The following is a 20,361-nucleotide window of genomic DNA, read 5'->3' as shown; positions in this document are numbered from 1 at the left end:
GGAGATGTCCAGCAAGATTTGAATCTAGCAGGATATATAGGTAGGTCAATGACAGGAGGTGGGATGTCCAGCAGGACCTGATACCTATCCCTGTATCTCAGGGGGCACTGGAGTCAGGGGTTTGTCTAGCAGGTTCTAGTACCTGGCATTATATATGCCACAGTAGAAGAGAATTTGTCTAGACAGGACTGATATCTAGAAATCTATCTGATGAGTGTCCTTCATGTACTTAAGCTACAAAATGTATATAGTATGTTAATGGGATGAGAGGTGCATGCTCAGCATATATATAAGATCCTAGGTTATCAGGCACTGTTGCATACCATATCCAACTGTACCTGCCAATGTAACGCTATGATCAGATGCAGCTGGAGAAACCATCTGTGCCACACAAAATATGTTGGGGATCTGGCCTCACCACATCACACACTATACCACCACCACCCTTGAACACCTGTCCAGAGGTGACTAGATGGCCAGGCCAAACTCACACAGTTTGAGGTGCCTTTGTGCAATGGAGTTCTCATTGCTTGGTGAACTGAACACACCACTCATGGGAAGATGTGCCGAGCCTGTTCCTCCTGTAGACAGCTGACTTTTTCAATGTGACTCATCGAGTCACCCTCAGCAGCAATTTCCAGCATGATAAAGATGTGTTTTCTGATATGGAACAGCTTCAGGATGTTTGGATGGTCCAGAAGCTTAATGGTGTCAATTTCAGTCCAGTTGACTGACTCATTTTTCTCACCCCTTTCTAGAATCCTGAAATTAACCCACACCTCCTTCTGAAGGTTGGCACAGCTCTGTAAAAAAAGCTAAGGGTTCTGAGGATGACAAGATGATCCAAAAGGGTCACATTTTCAGAGGGCCTACCCTCCAGGTCCAGCTACATACTTACTGAAAGCAAGTCTTGCCTCAACAATGACATTTTGTCACTTTCTAGAAAACAGGTGGAAAAGAAAACAGGTGGAAAGAAAGGAAATGTTATATACGACAAGACAATTCTCTAAAGACAAAAGTGGTGTGTTTTCTCTCCTGTGCAGAACCTCCATGTTTGGAAGAGCCTGGACATGAAAGGGGATAGAAAAGAGGGCAGGGCTCTGCTTCCCTGGGATCATCCACAGAGCATGAGCTTGGTAGAGCCTGGGTATCTCAGTCACCACAGATTGTCCAAGGAGTGTGCTGCATGCAATTTTAAAACCACACTACCTCCTTTCCCAGGACTGGGGCCCATATTCTGGCTTAGGTCCACCAGTTGGGTGGAACTGATACTAAAATCTGGTTGCCAAATTGGTTCTTGATTTGGTCAATAAAGAAGTAAGCAGCCGCCTTTAATCCCAGCACTCGGGAGGCAGAGGCAGGCGGATTTCTGAGTTCGAGGCCAGCCTGGTCTACAAAGTGAGTGCCAGGACAGCCAGGGCTACATAGAGAAACCCTGTCTCGAAAAAACCAAAAAAAAAAAAAAAAAAAAAAAAAAAAAAAAAAAAAAAAAGAAGTAAGCAGCCAATTGCTGTGCAAAAGGTAGAGGTTGGGCCTCTGGGTCCCAGGAAGAGAAAAGGATGTGAGAAGAGAGCGAGGTGCTTTTTGGTGCCATACATTGGACTGAGTAGAAAGCAAATTTCATAAAAGGACTTGGGTCACCTAGGCCCTGTAGCCTTCACTGAAGGCAGGGGCAGGAGGAGGTTGATGAGATCTGGCTGATAGTGGTAAGATTAGGGCAGGAGATTTGTTGCCAGGAAATTGTGCTAGTAGGCAAATTCTAAATCAATAAAGCTAAGTGTGTGGATTTTTTTTTTATCTGTGAACTCAAAGGTCTTTGGTGGGGCTGACAACAAATTTCCCAGGCAAAAGAAGTAACTGATGGTTTGGAAGAGCTAATCTGAGAGGATCAGGCAAGTCAAGAGCAGGATTTGACTGTAGGTGATCTCAGAGCTAACTCAGGAGCATAAGTCATGGTCCCTGGCAAAAGAACAATCATTCTTATGACATTACACACATCAGGAATACTGCACAAAATCTTGGATGGTTCAGAATCCAAACTTCTGCAGCCTTGATGCATCCATTAGCCAGGCCATGGGAAGAAGGGGTCAGGACCTACAACCCAACCAAAGTGATTCAGCCAAGATTAGAAGGCAAGGCGAGGGACCCACCTCACTAGCAAGCCTGATGTAGATGCTCATCTTCTGTCCGCTCAGTGAAAACTCCTTTTCCCCCACCTCTCTGGGAGGTTGTTCCCTCTCCACCTGGGTTCACAGAATGTAAAGGACACTGTCACATGATCCTCAGGACAACCAAACTGTTCCTCCATTGAGAAACACCCCCCAGCTGTCCAGAATCCATCTCATAACAGAGGTCTCAGACTCCTCATTTTCAAACACTGTTGTGGGGACTCTCTCTTTGCTGCACTCTGTGTTTGAGAGGAGTAAAGCTGTCTTGCAGAAGACTTCTCAGGTGTCTGCCTTACCCTCCTGGTGCCCCAGCACCGCTAAAGTTTCTCCTGAATCTTCTTATATCCTTTCATTGTTTACTTACATTCTTCTTCTGTGAGCACCAAGTCTAACCTTTATTGCCATCCTTGGTTATTGTCACTCTGTCTCATATCGCCATCTGCTGCTTGCTCGGTGGTAGTGCAGGATTAAAGAAATAAAATAAAAATTAAAGCCAAAAAAAAAATTAAAAAGAATAAAACACAAAAACCTGAATGAGACAAAGCTGGTCAGAAAACCTCTCCACTGGGATTTTGAAGATGACATACATATTGTCCTCTGAGAATAGTCCTGGATAGGAGCTAAACTGCTACAACACACACACACACACACACACACACACCATAATTTAAGATCCTAAGATGCAATGACAGTAACCAGGCAGGAACTGTTGTAGTTTGTTAAATGACAGTCACTCACACAAAGACCCCAGAGACCGTAATCTTTGCAAAAAGCATGAAGATTTTACTTATCCAACATGTTGGGGAACCCCCTCTTAGCATGCAGGCCGGAAGAAACAGAAACCCAGAACAAAGAAAGAACATACTTTGTACACTTTTGTTATTTTAATTGGTGTAGCTAATAACCTTTTTAGACATTGGTTGGTTTAGATAGGGTGACTCTCTTTTTTTTTTTTTTTTCTGTCCTTGAGGTTTTTAGTGTGAGGTGGGGCAGAGGGATTTTTCTGGGAGCTGCTATCTTGTTATGGTTATTTCTTTGAGAACAGCTAATATTGTTTTGGAAGCTTATAGGCTCAGTCCTTTTGACCATTAAAACTATGTTTTTACATTTGTTTAGTCAGCCAGCTTTCTTAACTGGCTCTGCACTTTGCCTGCTAGTACAGTCAGAAAGTCCTTTATAAAGGGGGAAGGTACTGAGTGATCTTGAATTCATTTTGGATATTACAGAACAATAAACATGTCATTCCTGTTGTTGGATGCATCTGGAGCTCCCTTCAGACTGGCATAACTTTTTGCATGACCCTGAGGCCTGAGCACACAGTAGAGTGAATGTGTATGCACTGTCAACAGCAGCAGGAAGAGTCACTACATCCCTGTATTTCTGATACCTGCATATTAGCCTGGGATCCCACAAAACTGCTTCTGGTACGTTTGTCCCTCGATGGTTAGAGCCTAGCAATATATATGTTTGTAATACCTTCCTAGGCATCTCTTTGTCTACGGATTCTGAGGGGAGACACTCTAACAGGCCTGGCTCTTAGCCAGGGCCTCTGAGTGTGGGATCTTCAGACCATCACAGTCTTAGACCGCCTTCTCTCAGGGCAGAGAGTAGGCCTCAGATGTGTGTATGTTGAAGAAGGAAGATTACTAGGAGACCTGGTTCTGCCCCTCTCTCTGTTTAATTAAAATGGGGGGAGTTCAGATGCTTTGCAGAGTGTGCAGAAACCTGGTTGCATCAGGAGAGATGAACCTGGAGGCAATACCACCTGTATGCTGTTGTATAAGTAAGAGCAGAGCCTCCTGGTCCTGGCAGGCAGATCTCTGGTGCACCTGCCATAGCCAGCACTGAATGCTGGTTTGGAATACACTGCCACACTTTTAGACCAGGAAATCCAGAGTGTGATGAGTTTGCTCTAGGATATAGATCTGAAATCTAAAAGACCCAGGGGGAATGTGCCCTTCCCCAGCCTTGAATAGGCTAAACAAACATCCAGTGGTTTTACAACCTGGCTGGAGGCTGGCCTTGGCCTTGCTGCATTTGCAACTTCCTATTTTGAGCTTTGAGGAGTTGACTACCTGCTGAGCTTGCTTTGCAACTCAATCCAGCTGAAGCAAAAGGATGTGTCATTGGGGTTTGCCTATATAAACACAAGCTGAAAATTAAACTTTGAGCCCTCCTCAGAAATCTTTGTCTTGGCTTCATTCTTCTCTCACCTGCCTGCCCTTTTTCATTCCCATCCTCCCTTTCAGGTTTACTCAGTTCTCCGTGGCTCCTGGACAGATATAAGTTGGTATCCAGTGTGTGGTTGAACAAGGTTGTGGGAAGGTCGACTGAGGAATACTGTCTTTGGTGAATCCACAGAAAATGGAAGAAGTTACAGTAAACAACATACAGCATTGATACTAGCGCTAGCCATAAAATTCTTCTTTTGGAGGCTGTTGTTGGAGGTGCAAAAAGTCTATGGACTAGGCTAAGTTGGTGTAGAACCAGTGCTGAAGACACCTAGGGGTGTAACAGTGGGTTGGGATGAGGGAATTCTGTATAGGCATTTGTCTGCAGCCAAGAACTGCATCAGGTGAGTCCACAGTCAAGAGTTTCATTAGGGGAGAAGGGGGAGGGGAAGGAGGGAGGGAGGGAGGGAGGGAAGAGAAGCAGGAGAGAGAGAGAACAAATATAACAACAAAACAACGTGCTAGAAAAAATGATTAGCTCAAGTATATTGATGCTGTCCAAGGTTCCCAGAAGAAGGAATGCTAAATCTACATATGACAAGAGAAAGAGAAAGAATAGGTTTCAGAAAAACAGTTTTCCCCTGTTTCCGGGATGAGCTAGTAAAAACTGGATATAAGCTATCTCAAAAAAAAAAATCTCTACAATTGTGATTTTTGGGTTCAGGAGGTAACAAGGTGCTCCTTTCTTGAAATTATTGCTAGAAAAATTAAAATTTTGTTTGGTCTAAATATAAAAGATGTGTGTAGCTACTTCATTTTTGTTTCTGGCTAGTTTTATAGGTATAAAATCTTCTGCATGTCTTGGTTATAGAGTATTGCCTTGTAAGTTATTGGGTGTGATAAAAAAAAATTGTAACATTGGTAAAAAGAAAGTTAGTTTAGAACTGGTAACTCATGGTTGGAGTCATTTTAATCAACCACACATGGCATGAGCCAACCCAGGAAAGCAGATTTCTAAAGTTACTTCAAAATTGGAATAATATTTTGTGTAATTCTTATCCTAGAAACTGAACTTATAAAGGATAGGATTTAAAACATTATTTTTTAATGAGATATTTTGTCATGCATTCATGTATAAGAACTAGCAGCGGAGAAAAAAAAGCACCTTTGTTACATGAAAGTAGTGCTTTTGGTGTTGATTTTAAAGAGTATGGACTGTTTAAAATTGGGTTTTGGTTTCCTACGTTATGGTTAGGATCTAATATTGCAAAAGAAACTTTAAAATTATAGTTAAACTGCCAGTGTTCCATTGACTGCAGTTGGCAGGTCAATCACAGGCTCAAGGTTTTTAGCTCACCGGTATTTGTAATTAAGAAAAAATCCAGCAGTCAGCTTGTGGAGGAAGCAGCTGGGAGCTGGCAAGAGCATGAGCAAGCAGGTGGGCAGGTGAAGAAGCTAGCACAGGTGGGAGGGTGCAGTGCATGGCTTGGAGCAGCAGCAGCTGGGGCCTCAGTGGAGCCTAGGTCAGAGGGCAACAGGAGCTGGCACCCTCGGTCTCCACCCCCACTCGGTGGGGCAGTGTCTGATGTTCCCACATGCAGGGGGCAGCGGCTGAGCAGACCCAACAGGACCACAAGTGTTGTAACTTCGGCCAAGGAACCAGCGAGGCCACAGGCAGAGGTGGCATTGGCGACACCATGTCATCCCCCAGTCCAGGCAAGAGGCATGGAAGTAGTCAAGCTCATTGAAAGCAAACATGAGGTTAAGATCCTAGGAGGACTCAATGAATTCATTGTCAAGTTTTATGGACCACAAGGAATACCATATGAAGGCAGGGTGTTTAAAGTGAGAGTAGACCTTCCTGATAAGTACCCTTTTAAGTCTCCATCTATAGGATTCATGAATAAAAATTTCCATCCTGACATTGATGAAACGTAAGGAACTGTTTGTCTAAATGTAATTAATCAAACTTGGACAGCTCTCTATGATCTTACCAATATATTTGAGTCCTTCCTGCCCCAGTTGCTGGCCTATCCTAACCCCATAGATTCTCTCAATGGTGACTCTGCAGCCATGTACCTCCACCTACCAGAAGAGTACAAGCAGAAAATTAAAGAGTACATCCAGAAGTATGCAACGGAAGAGGCCCTGAAGGAACAGGAAGAGGGCACTGGTGACAGCTCATCAGAGAGTTCTGTCTGACTTCTCGGAAGATGAGGCCCAGGACATGGAGTTGTAATAGAAAAGGCACCTGCTTTTCAGAAAGACTACTGTTCCCTGTGGCCTCCCTTCCCCCAGCCTGGAACCTGCTTGCTCAAGGGTGGAGCTTCCTGCTCATTCGTCCTGCCACGCCTACTGCTGGACCCTGCCTTTGCTGCTTGGAAGAGGCACACACGTGTTCGTCCTGCTACTGGACCCTGAGTTACTTGGCGGGAAATCGGGTTCCCTCCCCCTTCCTTTATAACTGAGTGTCTGGAAATAGTAAAATTGAGCTTTGATCAGAATCTTGTCTTAGCTCCATTCTTTCTTCCGCCCCGTCTAGATTCCTCTCTTTTCAGCTCGAACTGCCATTCTCAGTTGAACCGTTCGTGTTGTGGACTGCGGGCAGGCCGCAACAGTTGGCGCCCGAACAGGGACCTGAAGAATGGCAGAGGGATGCTAAGAGAAACGACTGCTGTGTGGAGCTCCACAGGAAAGGAAAGGATCTTCGTATCAGAGCATCGGAGCAACGGACAGGTACACATGCTAGCGCTAGCTTAAAATTTCAGTTTTGTAAAGTGTTGCTGAGGATGCGGTAGGATACGAATCAAGTTTGAATCAGTGCTAACCCAATACTGTTTCTGCTTGGGTCAGCAGCTCGTTAATCGGACCTAGATACGGAAACAGGTGGTGTGCCGCAGCTTTTTAGAAAGCTGCTTAGGTGGAAGAAGGAAGGGTTTAAAGTCATGGATCAGGCGGTTGTTTTTAGTTTTCAGGAGTTGTTTCAGGCCAGAGGAGTAAGGCTTGAAGTACAATTAGTAAGAAACTTTTTAGATAAGATAGATAGCTGTTGTCCATGGTTCAAGGAAGAAGAAATGATAGATTGTGGAACCTGGGAAAAAGTTGGTGAGGCCCTGAATATCGCTCAGACAGATAATTTTACCCTAGGCCTCTGGGCGCTTGTAAATGATGCTATAAAAGATGCAACTTCTCCAGGGCTAAATTGCCCTCGGGCGGAGCTTGTGGTATCTCAGGAGGAGTGCCTATCAGAGAAGGCCTAGTCAGAAAAAGATCTTCTTAACTCAAAAATTGATAAATGTGGAAACTCTGATGATGGACTGAATTTTAACAAAAATCACTCAGATAGAGGAATTGCCCATTACCTTAATGAGAATTGATCCTCTTGCGAATCTCCCGCTTCACTTATAGTCACCACTTCGGGAGGTGCTACTCATAGGGACACACGGCTAAGCGAGTTAGAGTTTGAGATTAAGCTTCAGAGGCTTCAAAAAACGTAATTGATCATTGCCTACAAGCCTTTAATACCATGGGGTTGCCTAAGCTTATTAAGACAGATAACGGGCCATCTTATTCTAGTAAAAACTTAATGCATTCTGTAAAGAATTCGGTATCAAACATAAAACTGGAATTCCTTACAACCCCATGGGACAAGGAATAGTTGAACGTGCTCATAGCACCTTAAAGAATTGGCTTTTTAAAACAAAAGAGGGGCATCTATATCCCCCAAGGTCACCAAAGGCTCATCTTGCCTTCACCTTATTTGTCCTAAACTTTTTGCAAACTGACATTAAAGGTCAGTCTGCAGCGGAACGCCATTGGCACCCATTTACTTCTAATTCTTATGCATTGGTAAAATGAAAGGACGCCCTGACTAATGAATGGAAGGGTCCGGATCCAATTCTAATCTGGGGAAGAGGCTCGGTTTGTGTTTTTTCACGAGATGAAGATGGAGCACGGTGGCTACCAGAGAGATTAATTCGTCAGGTAAACACAGATTCTGTCTCTTCTCATAAGTATCATTCTAAAGACTAAAATTCCTCTTGTGCTTAGAATTCAGCTGGGAGTGGAAGCTCCCAGAAACGCTGTTTTCCTCTGAGCCAATTCCCCTACAGGAGGCCGGAGATTAGCTTTAGCTTTACAATTTGCATCTAAATTAAGTACCTTGACTTCTCCAAAAAGAAAATTTACATTGCTACCCTCTCATTGTTTAGATTTCTTTCTTTTCTCAAGCAGGTCAATACACATTCTCCGGTTCTCCGCCCCTAAGAGCAAACAGGTGGTACTGCTAATCTCCCTTCCAAGGACATCCCAGCACGTGGCTTTCAGTCTGAGATAGGATTTAGATTTACCAGGAGAGCTAGGGAAGTAGAAATTTCAAATATTTACAGAGATTAGTTCTTATTTTGATAGAGATGGGCTTAGTCCCTTAGCTGGCCTCTGGCTTTTCACCCTTGCTGTTACTGCAAGGTGTCCTTAGTTCCTCAGGCTAGGGAATAACAGGGATGAGGAGAAAAGACTTCCAGCTCCTATTTTAACCAAAATTAGTGGTGTTAATAATGACATAATTCTTGTCTAGGCCTTGCTAAATCTGAGGTTGACAAGTCTCATATAGAGACCGCGCATCGCTCAGAACTGCGCATATTGATTCATAATCATATGAATACAGTATGGGTACCGCTTGGCGCAGGAGATTACTGCGGAGGGAAGGTCCAGCTTGACCATTTCTGAGTTCCCTGTGCGACACACCTGATTTGAAGGAGGTTGGTATCTGATTCCAGCTAAAAACCAAAAATACCTAAGGCTCTGCCTCCCCTCCCCAAAAGATACCAAGAGCCACAGATGTGGGTTGTTATAACGCTCACGGGAGGAATCAGGTCAATGTCCACCCAAGTCAAGGTTAAAGGCCCACTCATCTACGGATGAGAAAATCATTTGATCACCTCTATTAAGCATTGCCTATTTAAACTTAATTAATAGGGGGGAGAGAGGTTGGAGACCTTACTGTCGAAAGGGCAAGCCCTTCACTGCCTCCCACCCAAAAAAAAAAAAAAAAAAAGCCAACTGGCCTTGTACTAGGAGCCAGCCAGTCTTACCCCTTCTCCCTGTTTCCCTGCCTGTCATCCAAAATTGCGGAGGAATATCAGCTCAGTGTTATTCTAAATTTGTTTAGTTAAACTTAGCCAGGGTTCCAACGCCCTACTTAAAATGCAAACAGGTAGTTACCTATTCAGCACTAATTAGCATTATAAAGTCAGAGCCTATTCTGTTAGTGGTTTACTAGGATAATAAAGACAGTCTTAGCCAAATACAGTTTACCATTAGAAAAGTTAGGAAATCCCACGGAAACAGGTTTTTTCTTTAGCCCTAAGAACTCAGGCAGAACTATTGAACATAATTTTTCTGCCTCAGGCCAGCCCTTTTTTTTTTTGTTTGTTTTGTTAACTAATGGGAGGAGATGTGGCCTCCCTTCCCCCAGCCTGGAACCTGCTTGCTCAAGAGTGGAGCTTCCTGCTCATTCGTCCTGCCACGCCTACTGCTGGACCCTGCCTTTGCTGCTTGGAAGAGGCACACACGTGTTCATCCTGCTACTGGACCCTGAGTTACTTGGCGGGAAATTGGGTTCCCTCCCCCTTCCTTTATAACTGAGTGTCTGGAAATAGTAAAATTGAGCTTTGATCAGAATCTTGTCTTAGCTCCATTCTTTCTTCCGCCCCGTCTAGATTCCTCTCTTTTCAGCTTGAACTGCCATTCTCAGTTGAACCGTTCGTGTTGTGGACTGCGGGCAGGCCGCAACAGTTCCCTAACCATGAGAAGTAGACTCTAATATTCATATTTAAACACAGCAATTTTTTATTACTAAACAAGGTTTTTATGAATAATAGAATTGATATATATATATATATATATATATATATATATATATATATATATAGTATATATCACCCTTTAGATCTTGACTTCTTGGTCATTTCTCAACCTGAGGTGCATAGCATATTCTCACATTCCGTTTTGGTAGCAATATGCAGTCCGAATGCATGCATTCATAAGTCCATTTGGCCAAGTCAGCCTGTGTGCTACTGAGCTGTCAAGAAATTGCCATTCTCATAGGAAAACATGAGGAAAACAGGAAAAGTTTGCTTCTTTTTATTGATGGTTCCAGAGAAACAAACCAAATCTACCAGCTCTTGGGTGAAGATAGAACAGTGCTTTTCCAGAGTGGGAAGGAAGTGGTTGAGATGCGTGCTTTGAAAGCCTGTGAGGCTTTTGCAGATGATGTGATAGTATATATAAGTGACCCTAAAAATTCCACCAGACAACTCCTAAACCCAATAAACAGCTTCACTGCAGTAGCTGGATATAAAATTAACTCAAACAAATCAATGGCCTTTCTCTACACACAGAATAAACGGGCTGAGAAAGAAATTAGGGAAACAACACCCTTCACAATAGTCACAAAAAATATAAAATACCTTGGTGTGACTCTAACTAAGGAAGTGAAAGCTCTGTATGATAAGAACTTCAAGTCTCTGAAGAAAGAAATTGAAGAAGATCTAAAAAGATAGATCTCCCATGCTCTTTGATTGGCAGGAATAATATACTCAAAATGGCTATGAGGCAAAAGCAATCTACAGATTCAATGCAATCCCCATCAAAATTCCAACTCAATTCTTCACTGTGTTAGAAAGGGCAATTTGCAAATTCATCTGGAATAATAAAAAACGTAGGATACCAAAAGTATTCTCAACAGTAAAAGAACCTCCGGTGGAATCACCATGCCTTACCTCAAGCTGTACTACAGAGCAATTGTGAAAACAAAACAAAACAAAACAAAACTGCATGGTACTAGTACAGCAACAGTACCATGAATAGAATTGAAGACCCAGAAAAGAATACACACACCTATGGTCACTTGATCTTTGACAGGAGAGCTAAAAGCATCCAGTGGGGGGGGGGGGGGGACAGCATTTTCAATAAATGGTGCTGGCACAACTGGCGGTTATCATGTAGAAGAATATGAATTGATCCATTCTTATCTCCTTGTACAAAGCTCAAGTCTAAGTGGATCAAGGAACTCCACATAAAACCAGAGACACTGAAACTTATTGAGGAGAAAGTGGGGAAAAGCCTGGAAGATATGGGGCACAGTGGGAAAATTCCTGAATAGAACAGCAATGGCTTGTGCTGTAAGATTGAGAATAAACAAATGGGACCTCATAAAATTCCAAAGCTTCTGTAAGGCAAAAGACACTGTCAATAAGACAAAAAGGCTACCAACAGATTGGGAAAGGATCTTTACCTATCCTAAATCTGATAGGGGACTAATATCCAATATATACAAAAAGCTCAAGAAGGTGGACTCCAGAAATTCAAATAACTCCATTAAAAAATGGGGTACAGAGCTAAACAAAGAATTCTCAACTGAAATATACCAAATTGGCTGAGAAGCACCTGAAAAAATGTTCAACATCCTTAATCCTCAAGGAAAGGCAAATCAAAACAACCCTGAGATTCTACCTCACACCAGTCAGAATGGCAAAGATCAAAAATTCAGGTGAAAGCAGATGCTGGCGAGGATGTTGAGAAAGAGCAACACTCCTCCATTGTTGGTGGGATTGCAAGCTTGTACAATGACTCTGGAAGACAGTCTGGTGGTTTCTCAGAAAATTGGACCCAGCACTACCAGAAGATCCAGCAATACCTCTCTTAGGCATATATCCAGAAGATGTTCCAACTGGTAGTAAGGACACATGCTCCACTATGTTCATAGCAGCCCTATTTATAATAGCCAGAAGCTGGAAAGAACCCAGATGCCCCTCAAGAGAGGAATGGATATAGAAAATGTGTTACATTTACACAATGGAGAACTACTCATCTATTAAAAACAATGAATTGAATAAATTCTTGGGCAAATGGATGGATCTGGAGGATATCATCCTAAGTGAGTTAACCCAACCACAAAAGAAGTCACTTGATATGCACTCACTGATAAGTGGATATTAGCCCAGAAACTTAGAATACCCAAGATACAATTTGCAAAACACAAGAAAATCAAGAATAAGGAAGACCAACGTGTGTGGATACTTCATTCCTCCTTAGACTAGGGAACAAAATACCCATGGAAGGAGATACAGAGACAACGTTTGGACCTAAGATGAAAGGATGGACCATCCAGAGACTACCCCACCCAGGGATCCATCCCATAATCAGGCACCAAACCCAGACATTATTGCATATGCCAGTAAGATTTTGTTCAAGGGACCCTTATATAGCTGTTTCATGTGAGGCTATGCCAGTGCCTGGCAAATACAGAAGTGGATGCTCCCAGTCATCAATAGGATGGATCACAGGGCCCCCAATGGAGGAGCTAGAGAAAGTAACCAAAGAGCTAAAGGGCTCTGCAACCCCAAAGGTGGAACAACAATATGAACTAACCAGTACCCCCAGAGCTTGTGTCTCTAGCTGCATATATAGCAGAAGATGGCCTAGTCGGCCTTCATTGGGAAGAGAGGCCCCCAGGTCTTACAAATTTTATATGCCCCAGTACAGGGGAACGCCAGGGCCAAGAATTGGGAGTGGGTGGGTAGGGGAGCAGGGCAGGGGGTGGGTATAGGGAACTTTCGGGATAGCTTTTAAAATGTAAATAAAGAAAATATCTAATAAAATAAAATTTAAAAAAGGAATTGGAGAGATCTCCTGCTAGCAACTTAAAAGCACACCTTAAAGCTCTAGAACAAAAACAAGCAAATAGAAATACACAGTAAGAAATAATCAAACTCTCGACTGAAATCAATAACCACAATAAAATAAATAGAACAGTATAAAGAAGGAGTGAAACCAAGCACTGCTTTTTTTTTTTTTTTTGATAAAAGCAACAAGAAATACAAACCCTTAGCTAAATTAAGGAAAAGGCAGAAGACAGTACACAAATCAAGAAAATCAGAAATTAAAAAAAGGACATATCAACAGACACTGAGGAAATCTGAAGAATCACTAGTCAAACTTCAAAAGCCTGAATGCCAAAATATTTTAAAATCTATTTTAAATGGATGGTTTTCTAAACATATCATTTACCACAGTTAAATCAAGACCAGGTAAACAATTCAAAGAGTACCAAAAAAACTCCTAAGGAAATAAACACAGCCATTAAAAGTCTCTCAACAAAAACTAGCCCAGGGCCAGATGGTTTTCGCATAGATTTCTACTAGACTTTCAAAGAACAGCTAACATCAATACCCCTTAAACTACTCAAGAATATAGAAACAGTAGAAACATTGCAAAACTCATTTTATGAGGCCACAATCACACTGATGGCTAACCCACAAAAGACTCAACAAAGAGAATTTCACACAAGTTACATTTATGAAAATTGTTGTAAAAAAATATTCAATAAAATACAGGCAAAATGGATCTAACTACATATCAAAGGTTCCATCCACCATGATCAAGTAGTCTTGATCCAAGGGGTGCAGGGTGGTTCAATACATGAAATTCCATCAAAGTAATCTACCATATAAAAACACTGAAAGGAAAAAACACTCCACAAGGATAATCTCATTAGATGCTGGAAAAAAAAAAAAAACTTTGACAAAATCCAACAATAGTTCATGTTAATGGAGACATCAGGGGCACAAGGTATATATCTAAACACAATGAAGGCCATATATAGCAAGCCATTCACAAAAGAACACACATGGTATAAACTCGCTGATACGTCGATACTAACCCAAACGCTCCAAATACCCAAGATACAATTCACAAACCACATGAAGCTCAAGTAGAAGGAAGACCAAAATGTGGGTGCTTCAGTCCTTCTTATAAGGAGAACAAAATACTCATAGGAGCAAATATGGAGATAAAGTGTAGAGCAGAGACTGAAGGAAATGCCACCCAGAGACTGTCCCACCTGGGGATTCACCCCATATACATTTACCAAATCAAGGCACTATTGTGGATGCCAAGAAGTGCATGCTGACAGGAGCCTGATATAGCTGTCTCCTGAGAGGACCTGCCAGAGTCTTACAAATACAGAAGTGGATGTTTGCAGCCAACCATTGGACAGTGTACAGGGTCCTCAATAGAGGAGTTAGAGAAAGGACTCAAGGAGTTGAAGAGGTTTGCAACCCCACAGGAAGAACAACAATACCAACCAACCAGACTCCCCTAGAACTCCCAGGAACTAAACCATTGACCAACGAGTACACATGGCTCCAGCTGCATATGCAGCAGGGGATGGCTTTGTCAGGCATCAATGGGAGGAGAGGTCCTTGGTCTTATGAAGGCTAGATAGATGCCCAAGTGTAGGAGAATCTAGGGCAGGGAGGTAGGAGTGGGTAGGTAAGTGGAGGAACACCCTCATAGAAGCAGAGTGAAGGACGATAGGATAGAAGGTTTCTGGGATGGGAGGAAACCAGGAAAGGGGATAACATTTGAAATGTAAATAAAGAAAATAATTAAAAAAAAAACACTGAAAGGAAAAACACCTACAGGAACATCTCATCAGTTGCTGAAAACACTTTTGAAAAAATCCAAAAACACTTCATGTCATGGAGACAAAAAGGATACAAAGTGCATACCTACACATAGGGAAATATACAGTAAGCCCATAGCCAATATCAATTAAATGAAGAATAACTTAAGCATTCCACTAAAATCAGAGACAAGACGAGGCTGCCCACTCACTCCCTGTCTAACCAACATAGTACCTGAAGCTCAAGCAAAAAGACAAAAAGAGAACTAAAAAAGATAAAGAAGATACAAACTGGAAAGGAAGAAGCCAAATCAGCAGTTCAGTTCACAGGTAAGCAGTAGACTCTCCATCAACTCACAGACACTTCACAGGTATATGACAGAACGGTTCAGTATTGTCAGGATAGCAGCAGTGGTAGCACAGACTAGCAGGAGGTGCTAGGCCTCAGTAGAATATCAATGAGTCAGCAGGAGGGATTTGGGACCAGAAGGTATGCCAGGAACAGCTGAGCCTCTCTGGACTGAGACAAGGTCAGTGAAGACACAAGACCAAGAAGAGTTTAGCTGCAGAAGCACAGCCCATTGTGTCCTATTTACATTCCTTCCAAACATCACATGTGCTCCCTGGGCTTTGCCTCACCATGTGTTTTGCCTCAGCTCTTGAGTCTGTCTCAGCTGACATCACTCTGCCAATTGGCTCAAGTCCTCCAATAAGCAAGAAAATGCAGCACAGCACACCACCAGAAATTTTGCGTAGAGTTTCTCTTCATGGAGTCCTGACAAATGGAGCTCAAGGAAGAAATGTAAGGTGGAAGTGGGTTGTTATCGAAGAATCACTCATCAAGTGTCCTTTCATGTGCTTGCTTTAGCAAAACATCCTTTCACCTGTGTCTCCTTCAAGGCACTGTTCCTTCATGTCTTTGCCCCAGCAAAACACCATCCAATGCAAATATTTTCTTAAGAACCCTTAATCTTCCTCATCGTATCTCTGCTTCTGTTTAAGAATTGTCCTTTGGGCCAGCCCCACAACACCCAGAGGAAGCTCCACTCCCAGGCGCTCTAACAAACCCAGGATCAGAGGATCACAGGATCACAGGAGCTTGGACACAGCAGGATCTCAAGGTCCCAAAGGCAGCTTGACTCCCAGGAGCTCGGACATATCCAGGATCACAGGATCCCAAAATCACAGGATCACAGAGACAGCTTGATTCTGAGGAGTTCTGACACAACCAGGATCACAAGAAGGACAGGCTCCAGTCAGACATTGCTAGGACAGGTGGCACTAGCAATAATCAGATGGTGGGAGGCAAGCATAAGAACATAAGCAACAGAAACCAAGGTTACCTGGCATCATCAGAACCCATTTCTCCCACCATAACAAGCCCTGGATACCCCAACACACTGGAAGGGCAAGACTCAGATATAAAATCACTTTTCATGATGATGATAGAGGACATTAAGAAGGACATAAATAACTCCCTTAAATAAATACAGGAGAACATGGTTAAACAGCTAGAAGCCCTTAAAGAGGAGACACAAAAATCCCTTAAAGAGTTAGAGGCAAACACAACCAAACAGGCAAAGGGAAGGAACAAAACCATCCAGGATCTAGAAATGGAAGTAAAAACAATAAAGAAATCACAAAGGGAGACAACCCTGGAATTAGAAATCCTAGGGAAGAGATCAGGAGTCATAGATGCAAGCATCACTAACAGAATACTCAAGAAGAAAGAATCTCAGGTGCTGAAGATACCATAGAAAACATTGACACAACAGTGAAAGAAAATGCAAAATCCAAAAAGATCCTAACCGAAAACATCCAGGAAATCCAGGACACAATGAGAAGACGAAACCTAAGGATAATAGGTATAGAACAGAGAGAAGATTTCCCAACTTGAAGGGCCAGTAAATATCTAGAACAAAATTAAAGAAGAAAACTTCCCTTACCCTAAAGAAAGAGATGCTCATGGTCATACAAGCAGCCTACAGAACTCCAAATAGACTGAACTATAAAACAAATCCCACCTGTCACATAACAATCAAAATACCAAATGCACTAAACAAAGAAAGAATGTTAAAAGTGGTAAGGAAAAAAGGTCAAGTAACATAGAAAGGTAGACCTATCAGAATTACACCAGACTTCTCACCAGAGACTGAAAGACCCACAACGTGAGGACTCCCCCACGTTCTGACTCAGGAGAGGCGACACCCCAAATCACACAAGAAACGGTCTTGCTGCAACTGCAAGAGGATTTTTATTCGAGAGCGTTCTCGAGCCCATGGTCATACACCACGCAGGGGTAGAGGACTATGGCGCCCCGAGTAGCTGTATAAGGGGGTATTTAAAGGAAGAAACCACAACTCAAGGAAGTGGGGAGGGCGTTGTTGGAAAAGTACCAAAGATACCAGTTAAGATTCACAAGGAAGTGCAAAGTCACAAGAGTCACAGAGAATACCTGGTAATTGTTCTGGTTAACTCTCAGTTTCTAAGAGCCCCTAACAATAGCACATTTGCATGGCAGTTTCCGGAGTTGGTCAGGGTGACTTTCTTTGAATGAACACTCTTTGAACCCAGGAAGCAGGTAGGTGGAGGAAGGAATGTCGCTATCAAGGTATGATTAGCATACCTTGGAGCAATGAGTCACAAAGGTCACTTTCCCAAGCCTCGTCCTAAAGGCCTAGAATTTTGTTACTTCTTCATTCCCCCCTTCTTCTTGTTAATAGTTCTAATCTTAGAACTAGACACTATCTTCTCCCTGACATACTTGATCCTTTAGGGCATAGTACTGTTGTCTCAAAACTAAAAGCCGCACTGCATTAATTCTTGTTCTAATAAAGGTGACTTGTCTATTTAACACACATGGACCTATAATTAAAAGCAGAAGCAAAATCAAAAGGGGTCCCATAAAGGTAGAAAGTAGGGTGGTCAAGAGTACAAGATAAGGGCCTTTCCACCCGAGTCTCAAGGTTTTCTGCGTGGAGATGTCTAGCAGGTCTTCTGGAGCAGGCCTTCTGGAGCTGCTTTTTTGCTCGCTGTCTCACTCACTGGAGCACCTTGAGCCTAGAGAACAAAGGCTGGGAAAGCAGCATGTCAGCACTATGTACAGAGGCTATTTTTACCAGTGGAGGGGGCCCCCTGTAGAGTAATTTATAAGGGGGTCAGTCTAAACTGTCCAGGGGTGTTTCTAACCCTGAAGAACAAAGGGTAGGAGAGCTATCCAATCATTAGCGCCAGTCTCCGCTGTCAATTTGGTAAGGGTCTCTTAATGGTTCTATTTATTCTCTCTACCTGTCCTGAGCTTTGGGGCCTGCATGCACAATGTAACTTTTAACTAATCTCTAATATCTTGGCCAGTCCCTGATTTACCTGGGCAACAAAGGCAGGTCCATTACCTTGGGAAGATTTCTTTTAGGATCTTCAGTCCTGGTAGGAAAAGCTTCTATCCATCTTGAAACGGTGTCTATAAACACTAACAAGTACTTGTTGCAATGTCTAGCTGGCTTAATTTCTGTAAATTCTACCTCGTCATAGCACAGGCCTTGCAGCTTTTGGCTATTTCTTCTGCCAAGTCAGAGAGTCCTGTAACATAGTAGTCAAAGGACCTAACCACACCTTTGAATTTTTTTGCCCCCAGGTGGGTCAAATACTGTCCATAACTTGATAGTGCTCAGGAGTGTATCTAAAGCTGGTCTCTCTGATGTCATAATAATCTTTAGGCTCCTTGACTGCCAGGATTATTGCTCCTTGGGCCACCTGTTTGGTGGTTAGATCTGCCATCTGATTTTCTTTAGCCACAGCATCTTAGGTTTTTCTCTGCAGATGTCAACAGCCCTCTTTGTCTGTATATTGCTCCATACAGTGGCAAAAGCATACCTGCTGTCAGTGTAGACTTTTCTTTTGCCATTTATAGAGCTTGTCTCAAAGTCACAAGTTCAGCTTTCTGGGCCGACGTCCCTTCAGGGAGGCTACTGGCCTAGATCACTTGCTTTCTGTCCACCACCGTACTGCTGTCCCCGCCTTCTGCTTACCTTTAACCTCGAGGCTACTGTCATCAGTGTACCAGCTCGAACCCTCAGGCCAAGGCTGATCTGATCCTTCAGATCATTTTAGCGCAGTGATGAGTAGGTGCAGTCTCATGTAGTGGGACAGCAGGTGGAATGAAACGAAGGTCACTCTCGTTCAGTCAACAAAAAGTTCTGATGTGTCACAGGAGCGTTGGTAGTCATCCAGTCAGGGGGCTTTTGGATAATGCTTTCAAGAGCGTGGGATGCCATTACAGCTAGTTGCTGTCCCAGAGTGAGCTTATCAGCATCCTTGACAAGCAGATTATGGCAGTAATAGCTTTCAGGCAAGAAAATCACCCGCTGGCAACAGTGTGTAACTTTTTGGATAGGTAAGCCACTGGCCTTTTTCAAAGTCCCAAAGTCTGAGCAAGGACTCCTCTGGAGACCCCTGATCTCTCTTCCACATAAAGAGTGAAAGGCTTGGTTAGGTCAGGCAAAGGCTGGCCATCAAGAGGGCCTTTTTAATTTTTTAAAGGCTTTCTGGCGATCCGGGATCCACAAAACACCTCCCCTTTCTTGGTTAGGGGGTACAACAGGGCAGCTAAGGTCGCCAACACAGGTGTCTAGAGTCTGTAGAAGTCAGCAGTACCCAAGAATTTTCTTACTTGCCTTGGCGTAGTTAGCCACTACTTCCGGTCTCGAAGGGTGTATCTCAAATAAGTAACTTCAGTCTGACACAGCTGAGCCTTTTTAGCTGAGGCTCGGTCTTCAGTTGCCCAGGTTTCCTGTCTAGATCCTGTCTTTTTTTTTCACTGTGGCCAAGATTCTAGTCAAATTTCTCTCTTGTCTATGATCCCTCCTGTTTTCTCTTTCTTCTGCCTCCCGCCTCTCTCTCTCTCTCACACACACACTTTCTCTGCCTCTTTCACTAGATCGCCTAACTGTCTCCCTCTTTTCTCTGAAGCTTCTTTCTGATATCGGGGGCCAACTGCCTTATGAAGGCTGGCCAGGCCACTGAGGCCTTCTGGGCTTCCGAGGTAAGATTGAAGGGAGTGAACTGCCTGAAGGCTTCCATAAGTCTTTCAAGGAACATTGAGGGAGGTTCGATCGGCCCCTGCATTACCTCTTACCTTAGCCAAATTAGTGGGCCCATCTTGAGGCACCTTGGAGACCAGAGCCTGGCGTTAGATTTTCAAGCTCTCCTTACCTTCAGCCATGTCGCAGTCGCAACTGGGGCGAGTCAAAAGGAATCCCATGTCGATCTCATTTTGTAGCTGTGTAGACCACCGTTGGCTTCCGGGCCATTTTTCTAGCCTCTAACAGAATTCTCTCTCGCTCTTCGGTTGTTAAGAGCATCTGCAACAGCTGTTGACAATCATCTCAAGTAGGCTGATAAGAAAACATAAGGAACTCTACCAACCCTGTGAGGTGTTGGGGATCCTGAGAAAGGGGGTGGTTAGTTTTCCAGTTATAAATACCAGCAGGAAAATGACCAGTACTGAAGGGTTTAAAGTTTGGGCGGGTCCACCAGAGTCCGCCCGGACTCTGTG

The 20,361-nt window shown here is 43.2% G+C and overlaps 1 pseudogene; it reads left to right on the top strand.

The window, feature by feature from the left end:
• The first annotated feature begins 6,036 nt into the window (after window positions 1-6,036).
• Window positions 6,037-6,578, top strand: LOC147001072 (ubiquitin-conjugating enzyme E2 H-like; annotated as a pseudogene).
• Window positions 6,579-20,361: the final 13,783 nt, after the last annotated feature.

The sequence above is a fragment of the Mus caroli genome, unplaced genomic scaffold, assembly GCF_978045245.1.
Source record: "Mus caroli unplaced genomic scaffold, Mus_caroli_1 scaffold_15, whole genome shotgun sequence".
In the NCBI taxonomy this organism is placed as follows: Eukaryota; Metazoa; Chordata; class Mammalia; order Rodentia; family Muridae; genus Mus; species Mus caroli.
Note: the sequence above shows the minus strand (reverse complement) of the source record. Positions and strands in the feature narration are given on the sequence as shown.